The sequence below is a fragment of the Paramisgurnus dabryanus genome, chromosome 13, assembly GCF_030506205.2.
Source record: "Paramisgurnus dabryanus chromosome 13, PD_genome_1.1, whole genome shotgun sequence".
NCBI lineage: Eukaryota > Metazoa > Chordata > Actinopteri > Cypriniformes > Cobitidae > Paramisgurnus > Paramisgurnus dabryanus.
In genome coordinates, this window is record NC_133349.1 from 23678889 (window position 1) to 23696620 (window position 17732).

Here is a 17732-nt window from a genome sequence, read left to right on the forward strand (position 1 = left end):
GGTCAGTTCAGGAAAGCCGGGGGAGGAAATCCTTAAAGGCGCATCCTGAGAGGAAGACCTGTATGAAGTGTCTGCGCACATTGGGGTTTCTATAAACAGGTTTTTATCATTTAAAATCACAGCGTTCTTCACAGTCTTTAGAATTACAGCTAGATTATAAAATAGATTTATATTTGTTTTCATTCATTTGCCCTCACGGGGTACAGTTACGGATAATAATGTCATTTTTTTACGCGACACAAGAGTAGATGTTTGGTTTTAACGAAAAACTATTAGCAATCTCAGTTATAAAAATATTTAAGAAAGGGAAATACATTTTATGACGTCAGTGTAATATTGTTGATACCCACTGGAGGGCGCATGCGCCACTCAATATGAGACTTCCAAAATGATTTATAAATATCACTGTCAAAAAGACAAAAAGCAGTCATAAAATAACGGAACAACAAAAACGATTTTAACTTTTGCGATGATATACCATTATAATATTTTAGTTAGTTGCACTAACGTGTGTATAATACATATTGTATATTCAATATCCAAAATGTAAGCCTGGAAGTCGAAAAATGTATAATGTAACCCTGTGTATAAAACTAAATTCTTGGCTAAATAGCTAAATGGCTAAATTCTTATAATTTAATTAATATTTTAAATTAGATTTTACTTATTCACAATTGATTTCAAACTTGACATGACCGTAATCAGTCAATATAAAAGTTGTCATGGTTATATGCTTACAAAATGTTATTTACATTATTTTGCAAGATTTTATGAAACATAAAATAACTTTAGCTGGGTTTTTACAAGCAGGGTCACATATAACAAAAGTGAACGATGATGACGTTTTCCAGGGAGGCGTGCCCTCTGGGGTTCGAGCGGATAGGGGTCTCTGAACAGCATTACTATGGTTGTAATGAGGAGCTCTTTACTCGAGGACGCTCTAATGCAACTGACCACTGGTTTAAGTCAAGAGTTTAAGCTCCTCCCATGTTCGTATTTCAAGATTTGATTGACAGCATTTCTTCAACCAATCAGAAAGCAGATTGAATTCGATTGGTTGAGGTTATTCATCCAATTGCAGTAAAGACAAAATATTGACAGTAGGGGATACTTCTACTAATATATATATATATTTTTTTGTGATATACAATTATTTCATAAAATTAACTTGTTAAATATCATTGCATTTTAATTAAGTTACAATATGAGAAAAAAATTTGACTTGCTAAAATAGTTAAAACATTTTTTTAAATACATTTTTTTACAGATGAAAATATACTGATATTAAACAATTACACTTTTATGTACATAGTACAATAGAAAAATAAATAAAATAAGATAAGAAAGAAAAAATAAGCCAGGGGAAATAAATTAAATAGAGATCACTTAAATAGAACATCAAATAAAAACATTGTAAAGCTCACAAGTTTTCTTATTGAACGAATATTTAATAAAAATCATGAAAATTAGGTTTCTTATTTGTAAACTAAGTATGAATATGAAATTAAGTAGCTAAAGTTGTTTAAAGTTGTTTAATGGGATTGAACCGAACCTACACTTACTGCTCCTGGGAATCCACAAGAGGTCGCTATTTATCTATTGGCTGACTGTCTATTTTTTCTTTTTCATAATACATTTTTAGGGAAAAATAAAAATGCATATTTTACAATTATTTAAAAACCTTTTAAAAAGGCTGTGCAATTTATACTAAGCCATATAAAAATAGTGAGTCATACAGAGATGTGATTTTAAAGAAAGCCAACAACACATACTGTAAAATGTGCTCTTCATACAAACACTGATTTATGTTTCTAAAACAATTTGTTAAAGTAAATACAATCTAAATCTTCGCTGGTCATTGACATTTGTTTTATCTGTGTAATGTTTAGCTGTTCTCTTTTCAACATACACTATCGTCTCTTTACATTCCATGTGGAGGAGGAGGGCCCATTCATCTGAGGGCCCAGCATAATGGTTGACAGATGGACTATAGGATAAAAGTTCTGAGGCGTTCAAGTAAAATCACAGACAAATCTCTCTCTCTCTCTCTCTCTCTCTCTCTCTCTCTCTCTCTCTCTCTCTCTCTCTCTCTCTCTCTCTCTCTCTCTCTCTCTCTCTCTCTCTCTCTCTCTCTCTCCAGGTTTCAGTCTGCTCTGCATCTCCAGCAGTGACAGTCCTAACTGGGCTGCGAGTGAATGCGTTCTTTAATGCAGTCGTGGTTTCTGTCAGGGTTGAAATGTGTCCAGATGGAGGGACCCCGCTGTGCAAGCCTGACCGGCGCTCGGGGGTGAGTGTGGAGAACTGATGGGTGGGGATCCGGTCTAACTGGACTCTTTCTCACCGCCGAGCTGCCGAGTTTTGGCACGCCACCGTCTCTCAGCTCAGGTTACAGGTACGCTCGTGCCGGCCGTGCCAGACATGTTGTTTTTTTGTGGCTTGTCAACCCCATGAACCCTGAACAGATTAGTTTGAGTTCATTTTAATGAAAGTGATCTGCGGAGCTTAATTCATTGAGCAGTTTTCGAAAGGGTGAACTGATGTACAGCAAGGAATTCCACGGCTGACATTAAACACAGTCCCTTCGTCTGTGCTTATTGCAAATAACACTGAACAGAGATTCTGTCATTTATATAATACATCAGTCCTGGCCAAGTATTCCCTGGCTGTAGTTTTTGTTATTTAGTTTGGTTGAAATGCTTTCACTTGGTGTTTACTATGGTGAACCTGATAGATACTTTACATTTTAAACCATCACTTTATCATTCAAACAAATATTATTGTTATTACTTATTTTTCCACTGTGCGAGCCTTGAATTCAGCTTTCGACTTTTGTGGATTCGATTCAACTTCAACATACATCAAATTCCACCACCGATAAATCCGAGAATTGAGTAAACCAGGGAGTCTTACTGAAAGCCTCTCACAGTCTTTCCCAGCAGTGTGTTTGTCAAAAACTGTGGGTTCTGTATGTTTTACTGGGTATATCGCTCTCACCCATCGCACTCTGCCTCTACGTATCAGCACTCAGATCACCATTATCAGCAAAGTGTCGGCCGCACTCAGAGCAGTCATCTGTCATTCTCCTTCTTCTGCTTTGAAAAGCTCGAACCTGACACCGGCTGACAGCCTCTCTTGTTTACCCAACTAGAGGGACACGGGCGATTGTTCAGAGAACATGACACGGCATACTGGGCGGCAATATGGCGGGCGGCTGGGCCCCCTCATCAGCCAACTCTCAGCACCTCCGTCAAGGCTCGAAACCCAACAGAGTATCAGATTCACAGGCCCATATTTAAGCAATCTGAGGTTCACATGATGATTTGGGTGAGGGACTGGGAAATCGGGCCAGGGAATTGAAGCTGACGTTCTGCCGGGGGAGAGACAGAGGAGTTGAGGAAAGACCACCTGAGTAACCTTTCATAGGGCTGTCCTCCAACCGCCTGAAATAATATTCTCCCCCTCCTGCTCCATTTCAGAGTCTTGCGCTTAAGTGTAAAAGCAGTGCCAAAACTTTTATCAATGTTTTCTGCTTACCTAGGTTTGGTTTGGTTGATTTCAGGGTTTATTTACAAACAACATGGATTTTGATTCAACTGCATTTTCCAGGGGGAAATTTCCCTGACAGGATTTAGATTAAGCCAGAAATTGGTATTGGGAGATTTATGGATAGTTTTTACAAATATACCTTAGAAAAACAATACTGAGGTGCATCTTGAGACAAAAACATTGGCACTGATATAATTTAAGATATGTCAGTGAAAGCTGCTTTAGTTAAGACAGCTCAAACAGGCATTTTAGTCTTGGACTAGACTTAAGCCCCCTCCGGGAAACCGCCCCTAAATCCTTTAATTAAAAATAATATTGTATGGTTAACTTAATAGTTGTTTCAATCACAAATAACATTGTGAATTATACATGGAACATGGCTCAGATGGATGAAAAAATCCACTTTGTAGTTGCAATTACATATGTGGGTTATATCAATGAGATAATGTGAATATGGTAAAGCGTTTTAATGGCTTTGTTGTCATTTTACAGGACTGTGGGTGCCCATGCATACTTGAATGGAGAATCCCAGTCTGCTCTGCATACAACAACAGACTGGGAATCAGCAGCTGCCTAGAGATTTGGATGTCTCTTTTGGTCCTTTGTCTCTTATATAAAACAAACACAAATAGTTCAAACTGTATATAGTTCAATTTATTTATATATAGATTAAAATTATGCTTAAAGCATTTTTTATGTATAATGTCATAGTTTAAAGGGACACGTGTGGGAAATGAGGGGACTTATTTCATATATCCCCCAAAAGTCTAAAAACCTTGAGGCCAGTTTTATGTTTGGATAATAAATAAGATTTTCCATGGCTTAAAATAAAAAAAAATTATTTGAAGAGTTAGACACATCTTGTTGATTTATCAGATTAAAATCAAAATGTGTATTAAAATGTTAAAATAAATATACATAAAATATTAGAAAAATATAGACATCGGCTGGGCTTTAAAGCAATGGTTAATCCGCAAAAAATATTCTGTCACCATTTTCCCTCATGTTGTTCCTAATCCAGATGACTTTTTTCTATTCAGTAATTAACTAAAAATTCAATGTTCTTTAGGCAAAGCTATCTTGGCTTCATAAAAACATATGTATCGAGTCTTTATTCATCATTTTATGTTAATTTTGGAGCTTTACAAATCCTGGTAACCATTTTGAACATTCCACCGAATCAGTGCCAAAAGTAACTCTAAAAACCATTTTTTATTAAGCAAAGTTTCCTGCATATTAATCTAACACTAAATTTAAACCATGTCATTTAAAACATTTATAAAAACTACATAGAACACTGAAAAACAGCATTTTTGTCTGTCCCTGCTCTGTACTATACCTTTAAATATAAATCATACAATTCTTCAGATATATCTTTATTTTTTATTTTTTTTCATTTTTGTGTGGGTCCATATCCCATTTGCCATATTTTTACCATTGAAAAAGTCATATTATTTTATATAAAATGGACATTTTAGTCATGTCCCCAGGATTTCACTCAGTTAACCAACATGTTTCCCCCTTTGACAATCTCTAGGAATATTCCACAAGTAACATTTTCAAGAGAAAGTGACATCATCTGGATCTTTTGAAGGCCATGTGAAGATCAAAAGTGATTTTTTTTCTGTATATTTTATGATATTGATGGTATGACTGTGAATGTCAATCTTAACGTTCAGTCCTGTTACCTATATTATTTATTTGATGTTATTAGTTTTTTTTAAATAACTCATTTTGGTAAATGACTAGAATTTGCTCAGTGTCTTTATGATATTAGCACATATTTAATGTAGCCATATTCCATGTATTTTCTAAATCAATGCCAAAAACTCAGTCCTGTTACTTTCAGTCCTGTTACCAAAATGTCTCCACCCTCTATTAAGAAACCATGATAAAAATAAACTAGTTTCCTGAGGTTGACCAATACTCATTTTGAAAAGTAAAATATGTGTGTTAATAGATATAGGGGTGGTTTCCCGGACAGGGATTAGTTTAAACCAGGACTAGATCTTAGTTTTATTAGGAAATATATAGTTGGAACAAACATCTTACTAAAAACTTTACTTGTGTGCATTTTGAGGCAAAACAAAGAGCACTGATGTATTTTAAGATATGTCAGTGCAAGTTGTTTTCAGTTTGGACAGCCCTTAAATTTATTTCGGTCTAGGACTAATCTAATCCCTGAAACTGCCCCTTAGTGTTGTAAAAAAAGATAAAATATTAACATCAAGTTTGATGAGTTACAACATGCAAATTGCACCGATTTGGTGGCATGTCCCATTTACTTTTATTATATGGAAGTTTCTTAATTTATAGGATCTTAGTAAATAACTCAAATATGTAAGTAAACATAAAACTGTCCCTAATAAACTAAGAAAAGTGAACTTAGTTCTAAAAGATCTAGCATCATTTATTTACAGAAGCCTCTTTTTGAGAAATGCAGATGCCAGCACCACTTCTTTTACCTGAATATAGATCGTTTCAGCAGTAACAACATAAACAAGCGGCTGTCGCGGTCCGCACGTAACTTCCGGTAAACTCCGCTAAGAATAAATAACAACAAAGTTCTTTAAACGTAGTTTATTTATATAACAAGCAAAAAAACAACACATAGATTACCTAGGAAACCAAAACATTTGTTATTTTCGACGAGGCATTCTTTCAAGAGATCAGTTTAGCAACTACTCAGACAATTAAAAAAACGAAACCGGAAGTAAGGTTCGGATCCAGACGTGTATCACGTGAGTCCGATGAAACCGTCTATAAAGTAAACAGCATTCAATTCTCCACAGTAATTTTTTAAAAAGTATAATCAAATAGGCTGTGCAAGTCACACTAGTTCATCCAAAAACACAAATTCTTTCATCATTTATTCACAATCCAGTTGTTTCAAACCTGTACAAATTACTTTGGTTTGCTGAACACAATTTAATATATTTATAAAAAATGTCTCTTTTAGGACATCATTCACTTCCATAGTATTATTTTTCCTACTGTGGAAGTCAATGGTGGTGACTCACATCTGCTTGGTTACTATCATTTTTCTAAATATCTTAAAGCAACACTATGTAGTTTCCACGTAAAAATGACTTACAGCTCCCCCATGTGGTTGAAAAGCGCAACAGTGCCTGGTATCAGACACTCTTCTGCAGGCAGGGGGAGGGGCGGGGCTGTGTTTCCTACCATCCACCGCCACTTTCAGAGTGTGCTTGTAGCAGCTAGGAGGCTGCTCAGGTTGCAGCAACAGTACAATTTGTCCAGTTATAAGTTGTTATATCACTGAAATAATGTTAAAGACATTATTTAAAGGTAAAACAACTACATAGTGTTGCTTTAATATAGTAAATTATGACATTTTTGAAAGAACTATCCCTTTAATATTTTACATCTTGACTAGTAATAACCTGCTGTAACTTATATAAAAAAGACTTTTGTTTCAATTATTTTGATGAGTTAATGTATGTTACTATTCATTTTTTAAACACATTAATTGATTTCAGTGTTAGCATCACTAATATGCTAACATTTCTTTTAGTGTTTCCTGTTAGAAATTCACATGGGTTTGTAAGAGAACTAAACAACAGCAGAATTAGAAACTGTCCCTTTAAATACATGTATATGTGTTGTGTGTTTTGTGTATGGGGGGAGAGGGGTTTTTGAGAGAGTGAGCAGACATCCTGTGTGTGACAGGAATCACTTTCAGCAGAGCACTTCATTCATTTCCCTCCTCCAGAAGCCCACACACAATCTACTCATTCACTTTAATGAAGACTGAACGCTGTGTGCACAGCATCCTGAATTTGCATGTAACATGCAGAGATGTGCATGTTTCCCTATGCAAACACATAGGAAATACCGGTACAATTAATTTGAATTAAAGACAGTTTGTATAAAACAAGTGAGCGATGCTGTAGCTCAGTTAAAGAGCAATGGTTTAGCAACAGAAAAAAAATCTTATTTAAAAGTACACTATAAATTGCTTTAGTTATGTCAGATGCAACAGTGTATGTTTTTAAAGACCGTGAATACTTTTGTGGTTGCTTTTCAAAGTGGATGGCTATGTGGTGGTTTTGATGGGTGCGTAACGCAGTCCAGCAGGCGACATGTTGACCTGTGACTTTCACAGGATATGCCATGAGAGGTAACAAGAGCAGTCAATGTGCCTCCGGCCACTGAGAGCCTGAGCTCTCGCATGCATTATTCAAAGCTCTGCCCCGGGGGACAGCGGCACTAATGCTCTCCATGAGAATGTACCTGATAGCAGGACTGTGGTCAGTTCATTTAGTACCACAGCACCTCTGGCATCCAGCTTCATGACAACATACATGGCTCAGATTGCAGACTACACCGAGCTGGAAAAGCATTAAAAACGCGAGAGTGAAATTTTAGTAAGGGTTTATTATGATTAATGTGAGTAAATGGCAGTCGTAGGTTGCATGGAGGTGAAACAGATATTTTTAGAGCATTAGTATTTATGTTAAAAAGAGAAAATTTCTTTGAATTATTTCGAAAGTACAAAATATAAAGCTGTAAAAATCTATACAATAATTTGTGTATCTATAAGGCATTTTTTGTGATTTAATGTTTTTACACAAAATCATCCTACATGATGTAAAGAACATTCTGTGAAAATATAACCTAAAAGTAAAGTCATGTCAAGTTAATGTGAAATAGTTTAAGAGTATATTTTTAGAGTGCACACTGCCAAACCTTTGTTGCTTATTATAAATCATAAACACTAAAATAACTGCAGGCTTTGCACTTTTGAATGTAAATGTGTGGCTTTTTGCATCAGCATAAATGTTAAATTTACATTTACTTTTATCAAAAGTGACTTACAATGCTTTTAAGGTATACATTTATATCAGATTGTGTGTCACTGTAGAAAAAGATTTGTTGGTTCATCTTAAAAAAGTAAGTTACCCGGTTGCATTCACATTTTGAGTTAATTTAACTTAAAAATATGATCAATAAAGGCTAAATTGTAGTGTCAACTAATATTTTTAAGTTGAATTAACTCCAAATTTTACAGCAACAATTAACTTTTTTTTTTACAGTGTTGAGATTCAAACCCACAATATTTGCATTTGAGCTACAGGAACACGTGTGTTTTTTAAGCTGATTTCATCAGTTTTCAGACAGATTTTCTTTCTCAGAAGAAGTTGGCAGTGTTTGTGTGTATTTGTTTTGCGCTAGAGCAGCGGTCTGGTCCGGGATCATCGACTCCTCTTTCTCGCTCTAACAGGTGTTGATCTCACGGCAAGCCCTGACAGGACGTTTCCGCAGTTCTACACCAAACGCATTGGAGTGCACATCAGCCTGACAGACGGATGAATGACACCAGTGAAAACGGACCGCTATCCTCCGGGCTAACTCGTTCAGAGTGAGTGACAGGGTGCAGGCGGGAGAATAGCCTGCCTTTGAACCTGAAAAAAACATTTTTCCTCCCTTTCTCCACTCTTTTCTCCACTTAAAGGTGCAGATTCCCCCCCAAACTCTGGCTGATTCACTCTTTTCTCTGTGGTGGCGTTTTGTTTTGTTTCGGTGCATGTGTGTGCGATGGGCAGTATAGGGTGTGAGGCGTGTTAAATGCTCTCCTTTCAGGGGCAGAATGTGTCAGTCAGCTCACAGGCCCTGTTTTGTTTGGAGCTGTCAACCCTTTTGGAAGAGGGAGAGGAAAATCTGGGGGAGTGAGAGAGAGAAATCAGAGGGCGAGCGGAGAGGGACGTGTGGGTGTAGTGAGAGAGACAGCTGGGAGGCCTACAGGAGAGCCTGACCTCACCTCAAGAGCAAAGGGTCACTGGCAGGCCACTCACAACTGTTTCTTAAAGCTAAAATGAGTTATTGAATACTCAGTCCACAACTGCAAACCTCCTACAGGATTCGGCTCATAGAGTGGATTACTACTAACAGTCACATTTTTTTTATTCACCCATAAATGAAAATTGTGTTATTATTTCAACACCCCCATGTTGTTCTAAACCTGTATGAGTTTCTTTATTCTGTTGAACCCAACAGAAAATATTTTTATATGATAATGATGGTACCCAATGACTTCTATAGTAGAAAAAACAAATACTAAGTTAGTGGGTACCGTCAATTGTGTGCTTACCATCATTTAACTAAATATCTTCTTTTGTGTTTAACAAAAGAAAGAAATTCATACATTAACAACATGGGGTGAGTAAATGATGACAAAATCTAAATTTTTGGGTGAACTATCCATTTAAAGGATGGTTCATCTGAAACAAAATATTCTGTCACCCTGTTGTTCCTAACCCAAATGACTTTCTTTCTATTCAGTGATTAACTTATATTTCAACATTCCTTAAGCAAAGCTATCTTGGCTTCATAAAAACGTATGTGTGGATGCTTTATTCATACTTTAATATTCATTTTGGAGGTTTACAAATCCTGTTCACCATTCACTTTCATTATGGAAGATCAACATTTAGGTTCTTCTTCTTTGTGGTTAAGTGACACACATGTTGTTTATTAGGGTGAGTACAGCATATGCAATGCATGCAACAAAAGTTAGTGAAGAAAACTATTTTGGTAAAATGTACACTTAATGCTGGGTTGTTGGGTTTGTCCATATTTGGCCCAAATGCATTCAAACAACCCAACATTTTTTAAAGTGTAGGCTGGGCTGTTCCAAAACAAATGCTGGATTGTTTTAACCCATGGCTAGGTCAGATATTGACATTTTCATACACTATATAAAGTTGGATCAACTTAAAAAATACTTCAATTGGTGACACCATAGTTTTTTCAACTTACATTTTTCACTTAAAGTATTTTTCAAATTGTAACATAATGCTTTGTTCAGAAGCGAATGCTCTCAATGTAAAAAAAAATTGCAGCGCGAAGTTAAAACTACTTGGTTTTGCAAGTCAATTCAATCCTACAATATAAAGTTTTGGCTTAAAAAAGTTGACATAACTTATAAAATCAAATTTAAATTGTTTAACTTAATTTTTTAAGTTAAAGTAATATAAAAAATGTGTTGATTTGACAAAAATGCTCCGAATTGTTTTCAATTGTTTATCCTACGGTGGTTTTGAGTTGATTGGAATAATGCTTGCAGAGATAATCGCATGTGTTTTTTAAGCATTATTTTGCTGCACAGGACTAAGCATAAGGCAAAATTTAGCATGTTTGGTATCTTTGAACTTAGCAACTTATTCAGGACTCCAAGGAAACAAGTCGCATGGAAAATTATTTTTGTGGGCATTACCAATTAAAGTAATTTTTAAGTAGATCCAACTTTTTACAGTGTAGGTCAATTTAAACAAAGGTTTTTTTTCATATTGTAGAGTGTAGTTTGACACCTTTTCTCACTAAATGCTTGGTTATCATCAACCAAGTATTGGGTCAAAAAGGGACAAACCCAGCCTCTGGGTTAAATGTTTATATTTCACCCAACAATGGTTTGAAATAACCTAGCATTGAAGAGTGTACTTTTACACCTTTTCTTACTAAATACTAGTTTATCTTCAATCAAGTATTGGGTCAAAAAGGGAGAAACCCAGCAGAGTTTAAAATAACCCAACATTTTTCGATTGTAGGCTGGGTTGTTTCAACACAAATGCTGGATTGTTTAAACCCATGGCTAGGTCAGATATTGACATTTTCATACACTATATAAAGTTGGATCAACTTAAAAAAAAATACTTCAATTGGTAAAAGTTAAAGTTTTTTCAACTAACATGTTTCACTTAAAAGTTTTTTTCACTTAAGAATATAAGGTGAATTTTTTTAAGTGTTACCAATTAAAGTCATTTTTAAGTAGTTCCAACTTTTTACAGTGTTTGTAAATTTAAACAAATGCTTTTTCATGGGTTGAAATAACATAGTATTGTAGAGTTTAGTTTTACACATTTTCTAACTAAATACTTGGTTATCTCCAACCAAGTATTGGTTCAAAAAGGGACTACAAACCCAGCCTCTGGGTTAAATTAACTGAGAAAATGTTTATATTTGACCCAAGAATGGTTCAAAAACGACCCAGAATTTTACATCCCAATATGCTGGGCTTGTCCCTTTTTGACCCAATGCTGATTTTACAATAACCCACCTTTTTTTTTAAAGTGTAGCCTTTTTAAACAGATTTGCAAAACACTCCCCTAGCTGCCATTGTTTCAACCCCAACTTGTGTGACTTGTTGCTATGTTGGGCGTTCTCAGAAAAAAGAGTAAAGTTTTAATATTATCTTATATACTTAAATCAAAGTACTTACATTGTAAAATTGTACACTTTACCTTAAAAAAAAAAAAACAATAATATGGAAAAAATTCTAAAATTCATGTTCTTGTTCTCATGTCTTTTGTAGTCTCACTCGCATATGAACACAAAGTTGCATTCCCATTAGATTGTTTGTTTTGTGTTAACTTTCTTTTGTGCCAGGACCTCCTCCACTTTGGCTGGAGAGCTTCCTTTACAGCCTGCCAATCAACGTCAGGACAATGAAGGATCTCTGTCACATCTCCTCTAAAAAGATGCACAGGGTAGAGGGTGAGGGTCAGCTTAGAAACAGCAGACAAAGTGACGGAAAAAGATTCATCCGTGCTTCTCCAGCTTCTCCGCATCTTACTTTTCATCACCGTGTTCACGGTGGTTTTAAAGTGAGGCATTAAGGAGAGGGTTTGCTGACAGACCTTCTCTCTCTCTCTGGAAGAGGGACAGACTGGTATGCATCTGCTCTGGCTCCGTGCCCCACTGGGTGTCAGCGTGCAGATGGAAGTGGTTATTTGTAATAATAAACCCTGGGAATGAGGGAGATGTGTGCCCTCACAGCCTGAGACATGCGTGACTCTGAACCTTAAGCACCACACAGCACAGACCGTTCAGATCTGAGGATTACTTAAAATCCCTTCTGTAATGCTTTTTCTCTGTCGGGATAGCATGAGGTTTTGTATAATCCACAGTTTAATGAAGTTGAGTTTTCAAAAAGCCTGACTTAGTGATCATGCATACAGTAGACAATAAATATAAATATTTTACATGCACAAGATGCCAAAAAGGGTACATCGCAATTTATGTCTAAGTGTTTGGCATAATTTTTGTCTGTATGGTCCTATGAAGAACCTTTAACCCTTTGTGTCCGACATCTCGTGTTTGAAATATTTAGTCGACTCTGTCAATCTTGTAGTAATGTTGAAGCTGTACACGTTCCTGATGAGAAAAACTCAATCAAATGCTGCTCAAATGTTTTTTTCTGCCAATCACACCGAGGTTCACTTTGGGGTCTCTTTAATTCGCTGTAATTTCTGAGTCTTTAAACTGTCACTGTGATGATTTGAATAAAAAACATTGCATGCTCAGAACAGAATTTATGACAGCGTACAACCCGGAGGCCAGAGGCAATGTTTTGCATAAAATAATTCAAGCATTTCTTCACTTGCCGAGGATAATTTACGTCAAGGAGCGCGTAGGGGACCGTGCTGCGGCGGGGACGGGACCTGAGTGAGCTCTTTTACGAGCTGAACGTCCACAACATGTCAACCTTTTCCTTTCACAAATAAATACTGTGCAGAAAAACGCCATGTTTATGTACGGCACATGAAAAACAACATTCTTGCATGCTTAAACTCTCTGTGCCCTCACGGTGCAGGGGACGGCGAAACCCATGCTGGTGAAACATTTCGATTTGTGAGGTTAGTAAAACAAGTTATAAGCAAAAAATGTGCAGAAACTATACAGGAATGTGTGAATGTGCTATCATTATACACTGTTGTTTTCCTATAGCTCAGTTAGCATTGCATAAGCAGTGCAAAAGGTCATGGGTTCAATCACATTTATACTGATGAAAAAGTTGCTTTGGATAAAAGCATCTGCCAGATGCATGCTAAATATCATCCCTTTAAAACGATCCCATCAACCGGACCTTTCCCTTTATTATGATGTCACAACCTCCTCCCTTTTCAAAGTATCCTAGTTAATGAACATCTAGCCAGGCTGCCATGTTGATCGGCTACTTAGATCTCAAAAGCTTCACGCTCTTGTCGATATTGTTCGCGTCGAAGCTCTGATTGGCTCTTCTTTTGTTAACAAGCTGGTTGGTGTGCTGACAGCCATGACAGCGATGTGGCATGATGTCTTTGTATGTGGAGATAGGAGTGCGGTCCAGCCAGTTCACGCTGTCACTCCGCAGCTGTTGGCTGTCTCTGGGTGGATCGCTCGGTGCCCCAGTCCCTCGTACGCTGTCTGTTGACCTTCAAGGCTCGGGGCTGTCTTCCTCTCTCACAGCTGTGCGCTTTGAACCCGAAATCGGTGCGTTAAAAGCAATCAGGGCCAAGCTCTGTTTTCAGTCCGCTCTCCCCTTAGGCCTCACAAGCTGTTCTGTGTGATCAAGCTCTTTGGGCAATGAGATTGGATATGCTGGTCAAGAATTAGGGAAACAGTCATTGTACAGGCAGCTTGTGGTTTGGCTCCAATCAGAAAACCTCTTCTCTTTCCACCATTATTATTGTGTAAAAAAACAGTGCACTAATGTCTTTAAAGATGAGAAACTTCTTGTGCTTGGGGTTGGCTTTCAAAGGTCGTCTTATATGAATGTGCAGCGCTTAACTTTTTTTGAAAACCTTATAATCATGCAATGCAGATATGTATACATTTGGTATCAATATTTACCTCTGAGGTACTGTTTAAGAAGAAAGGTATACTTTTTTAAAGGAAAACCAAAGATCCAGTGTTAAGTCCGTGTCAGGACCGAGTCCACATCCAGCTTTAACCGGATTCGGACTCGACACTTGATCTCCGGTCTTGGTCTTGACTCGGACTCAAGTTGGACTCGACTACAACACTCGCCACCGCCACAGTGACCACCATTGTATCTTTTTTCTGACAGTGTATGTCAGGAGAGCCGGGATTCTTAAATAGCATCATAAGATTTCACTTTTTGGGTGACCTAACTTGAAAAATTGTGTACTTAGTAATATTATAATAGCCTGAAGAAGAAAAAGCATTTTAACAAAATTACACACAATCTAAAAAATGCTGTTTTTAACCCAGTGTTGGGTCAGAAATTTACAAACCCAGATGCTGGGTAAAATTAACAAAGAATGTGTTCATATTTGACCCAACGACAGTAAAACAACCCAACATTTTGGGTTGAAACAACCCAAAATTGGTTCAATTAAAAACAATTAAAATATTTGCTTAAAGAGTTCTGTGTTGTTTTTATGTATACTGTAAAAATGATGGTAAATCAACATATATTTTTATGTTACTTTAACTTTACAAATTAATTCAACAATTTCAACTTATTTTTATAAGTGACGTTAACATATCATAAGTCAAAACTTAAAATTGAATTATTGAATTATTACAATAAAAAATGTGTAAACTGTAAACTGGGTTCCTGCAACATGGTCTTGATCATAACATAATACTGAAGGTTTACAAACCAAGCACAACAAACTTTAAATACCACAAACCATATTGATCCCACCTTTCCAGGAACTTACATATTGAGCACAAACCCATAATAAAAACTTTGGGAAAGAAATAATGAAAATAAACTAAACAGGTAAATTCCAGAACATGTCTTACATTAAGCCAGGACTAGGTCTTATTTATATTAGTAAGTAGTATTTAAGTAGTTTTTGAAAAGATACCTTACAAAAAACTTACCTTGAGGAAAAAATAAGAGAGGGCCAAGGATGGATCCCTGTGGGACGCCGCAAGGGATAGGCACAGTCAGTAAAGTGACTTGCAAAACCAAGTTGTTATAACTTCATGCTGCTCCTTTTCTTTACAGTACTAGTTATGCTCTGCTTTCAGTTTCATTACATACAGTATGGCAGGGATAGGCAAGATCGGTCCTGGAGTGCCGATGTCCTGCAAATTTTAGCTCCAACCCTGATATAACCTCGCCTACTTGTAGTTTTCAGAAGACTCTTTAGGCCTTGATTAGCTTGTTCAGGTGGGCTTGATTAGAGCTGAAGCTAAACTCTGCAGGACATCGGCACTCCAGGACCGATGTTGCCTATCCCTGCAGTATGGTAATCCAGCATTTTTCATTAATGAAAAAGGATAATTAATGAAGTAAAATGTGTCAAATAAATTGAGAAAACTCTATGTAGGTTATGCTGTAAAATATGTGCTCTACTAAAACATATCTTTTTGCTCATTTTGTCTTTAGCACATAACCAAAACCGCATCGGCATGTTTTTCTGACAGACTTTCCCTGGCCTCACTAATTGAGCGAGACAGCCGTCAGCCGCTCGTTGTTCCCCCTCTCGTGCATTTTCAGAGAAAATTTTCCATCCTCATGACTGCTTCCAGCAGTATGGCAGTACTCCAGTCATCACATGGTCGATGGTTAATTTCACTTCGGCCCTTTCTGGAGCCTGTAAACAAACAAACCAACAATAATAACAAAGCTGCCGTCTGCGGAAAAATGCGACATCTGTGAAATTTCACCCACGATCTAATTATTCCGACTAAAACTGTTCCAAGTACATTTTGGGATCGGAAGGACACTGGAAATGTAATCAAGATACAGCAAAGCAGAAAGTACATAATAGTGGTACAAAGTGTGTAACTTTGAACAAAGTCTAAATGTGTCTGATTGATTTTCCTTCCCCAAGGTTCTTACAAGACTTGCATTTGATTTATTTTACTTATAAATATGAGTCTGCTTAAGCAATTAGTGTGAATGACAGAATAGACAGAGCCAAAACTGTCTTAAAGTACTGTATGTTCCAGTTGTCAGTCTCAGCTTATGAACAAGATATCTTGAGAAACATTCGAATATTTTCACAACTGCACAATATTTGCAATTCAGAGAAAAAGAAAGTGACCTTTCACTGAGATGGAAAGGTTGCTTAGGATGAAAATTTGTCTTCATGTTAAGATTGCCACTGAGTTCTCAAAGCCACAGCTGTCTGGAACTGACAAAACCAGAAATGGATTTACATTGTCCATACTCCAGACTGTCTTTCTCAATTTGGGAACCATCAAGAGGCAATCTGGAAACTGTTAGTCAGTGAGTCCTCGCAGTAATTGCTTGCAGCTGAGAATTCAGTCCTGTGTGAGTGAAGTAAAGGGGGTTGGGAGATGGAAACCTGAGATGTAACAAGTGCAATTGATCCTTTTCTGAATTCCCTCTGTGAGGAGCCAGATTTGGACTCCACACAGCTCCGGAAACAGGCTTTCTATGAGCAGGAAATGAAGCAGTGCACAGACAGACAGACCTCTGTTTTTATTCTAGTGCACAAATGGATATCTTTCAGACATAAAGAACATTGCAATGTTGAGTTTACAATGTTTCAAACTGACACATACGTGGTATGATGTCAGCAGATTGGTTCGTCTTCCACCAACAAACTTTAACACAAACACACTTAGATTGCCCTGGTTAACACTGAGACTTGGGGGCTCCTACACTTTGTTTCCCCTGTGTGCTCTGATAAACAGCATGACAGTATGTTTGATTAAGGCTGCACGCTGGAGAGAGCAGGTTTAGAGGACGCTGTAGGGGTCTGGGCTCTCTCAGGGGCCGCTGTGTGTTTACGCTGATTGTTTTAAGGTCAGAGAGAGAGAGATAGAGAGAGTGAGTGAGAGAGAGAGAGAGAGAGAGAGAGAGAGAGAGAGAGAGAGAGCTAAGCAATGTGAGGAGAGCTCTGGCATCCCTTATTACCATAGAAAGCAGAATGTTTTTTACCGAAGGAATGGTGATGGAAATATGTGTGGTATCCCGCAATGCTTTATTCCTTCCAAAATTAAATACAATAGTGAGAGAAAGAAAGAAAGAAAGGGTGGGAAAGAAAGAAATAATCAATGATTGAAATCAAACATTGATGCTCCTTATCTCATTATAAGATTATGAGACTTAGCCTGGATTTCACAAACTGGGCCACATTTTGCAGACACTTTAATTCAGAGAAATTCACAGTATGTGCAGGCTTTACCTTTTATTTTTGTGCATGTTGTTGTACGAAACCAACATAAGTAACTTTATCTGAAAAAATACTTGGTCAGAAACTTAGTGGACTGAATTGATTCCTTGAATGGGTAGTTCACCTTAAAATGAAATATCTGTCATTGTTCACCTTAAAATGAAATTTCTGTCATTGATACTAAAAACAAAAAGCACATTAACACTGTAAAAAAGATTTGTTGGTTCAACATAAAAAAGTAAGTTACAGTACCTGGTGGCGTTAAAAGTTCATTCAACTTAA

The 17732-nt window shown here is 36.9% G+C and overlaps 1 long non-coding RNA gene across 1 annotated transcript; it reads left to right on the plus strand.

The window, feature by feature from the left end:
- Position 1: 1 nt before the first annotated feature.
- Positions 2–4689, plus strand: LOC135727952 (uncharacterized). The gene is made up of 3 exons (XR_010525360.2): positions 2–99; positions 2141–2392; positions 4039–4689. It is a non-coding gene; the product is annotated as an uncharacterized lncRNA (long non-coding RNA).
- The last annotated feature ends 13043 nt before the right edge of the window (positions 4690–17732 follow it).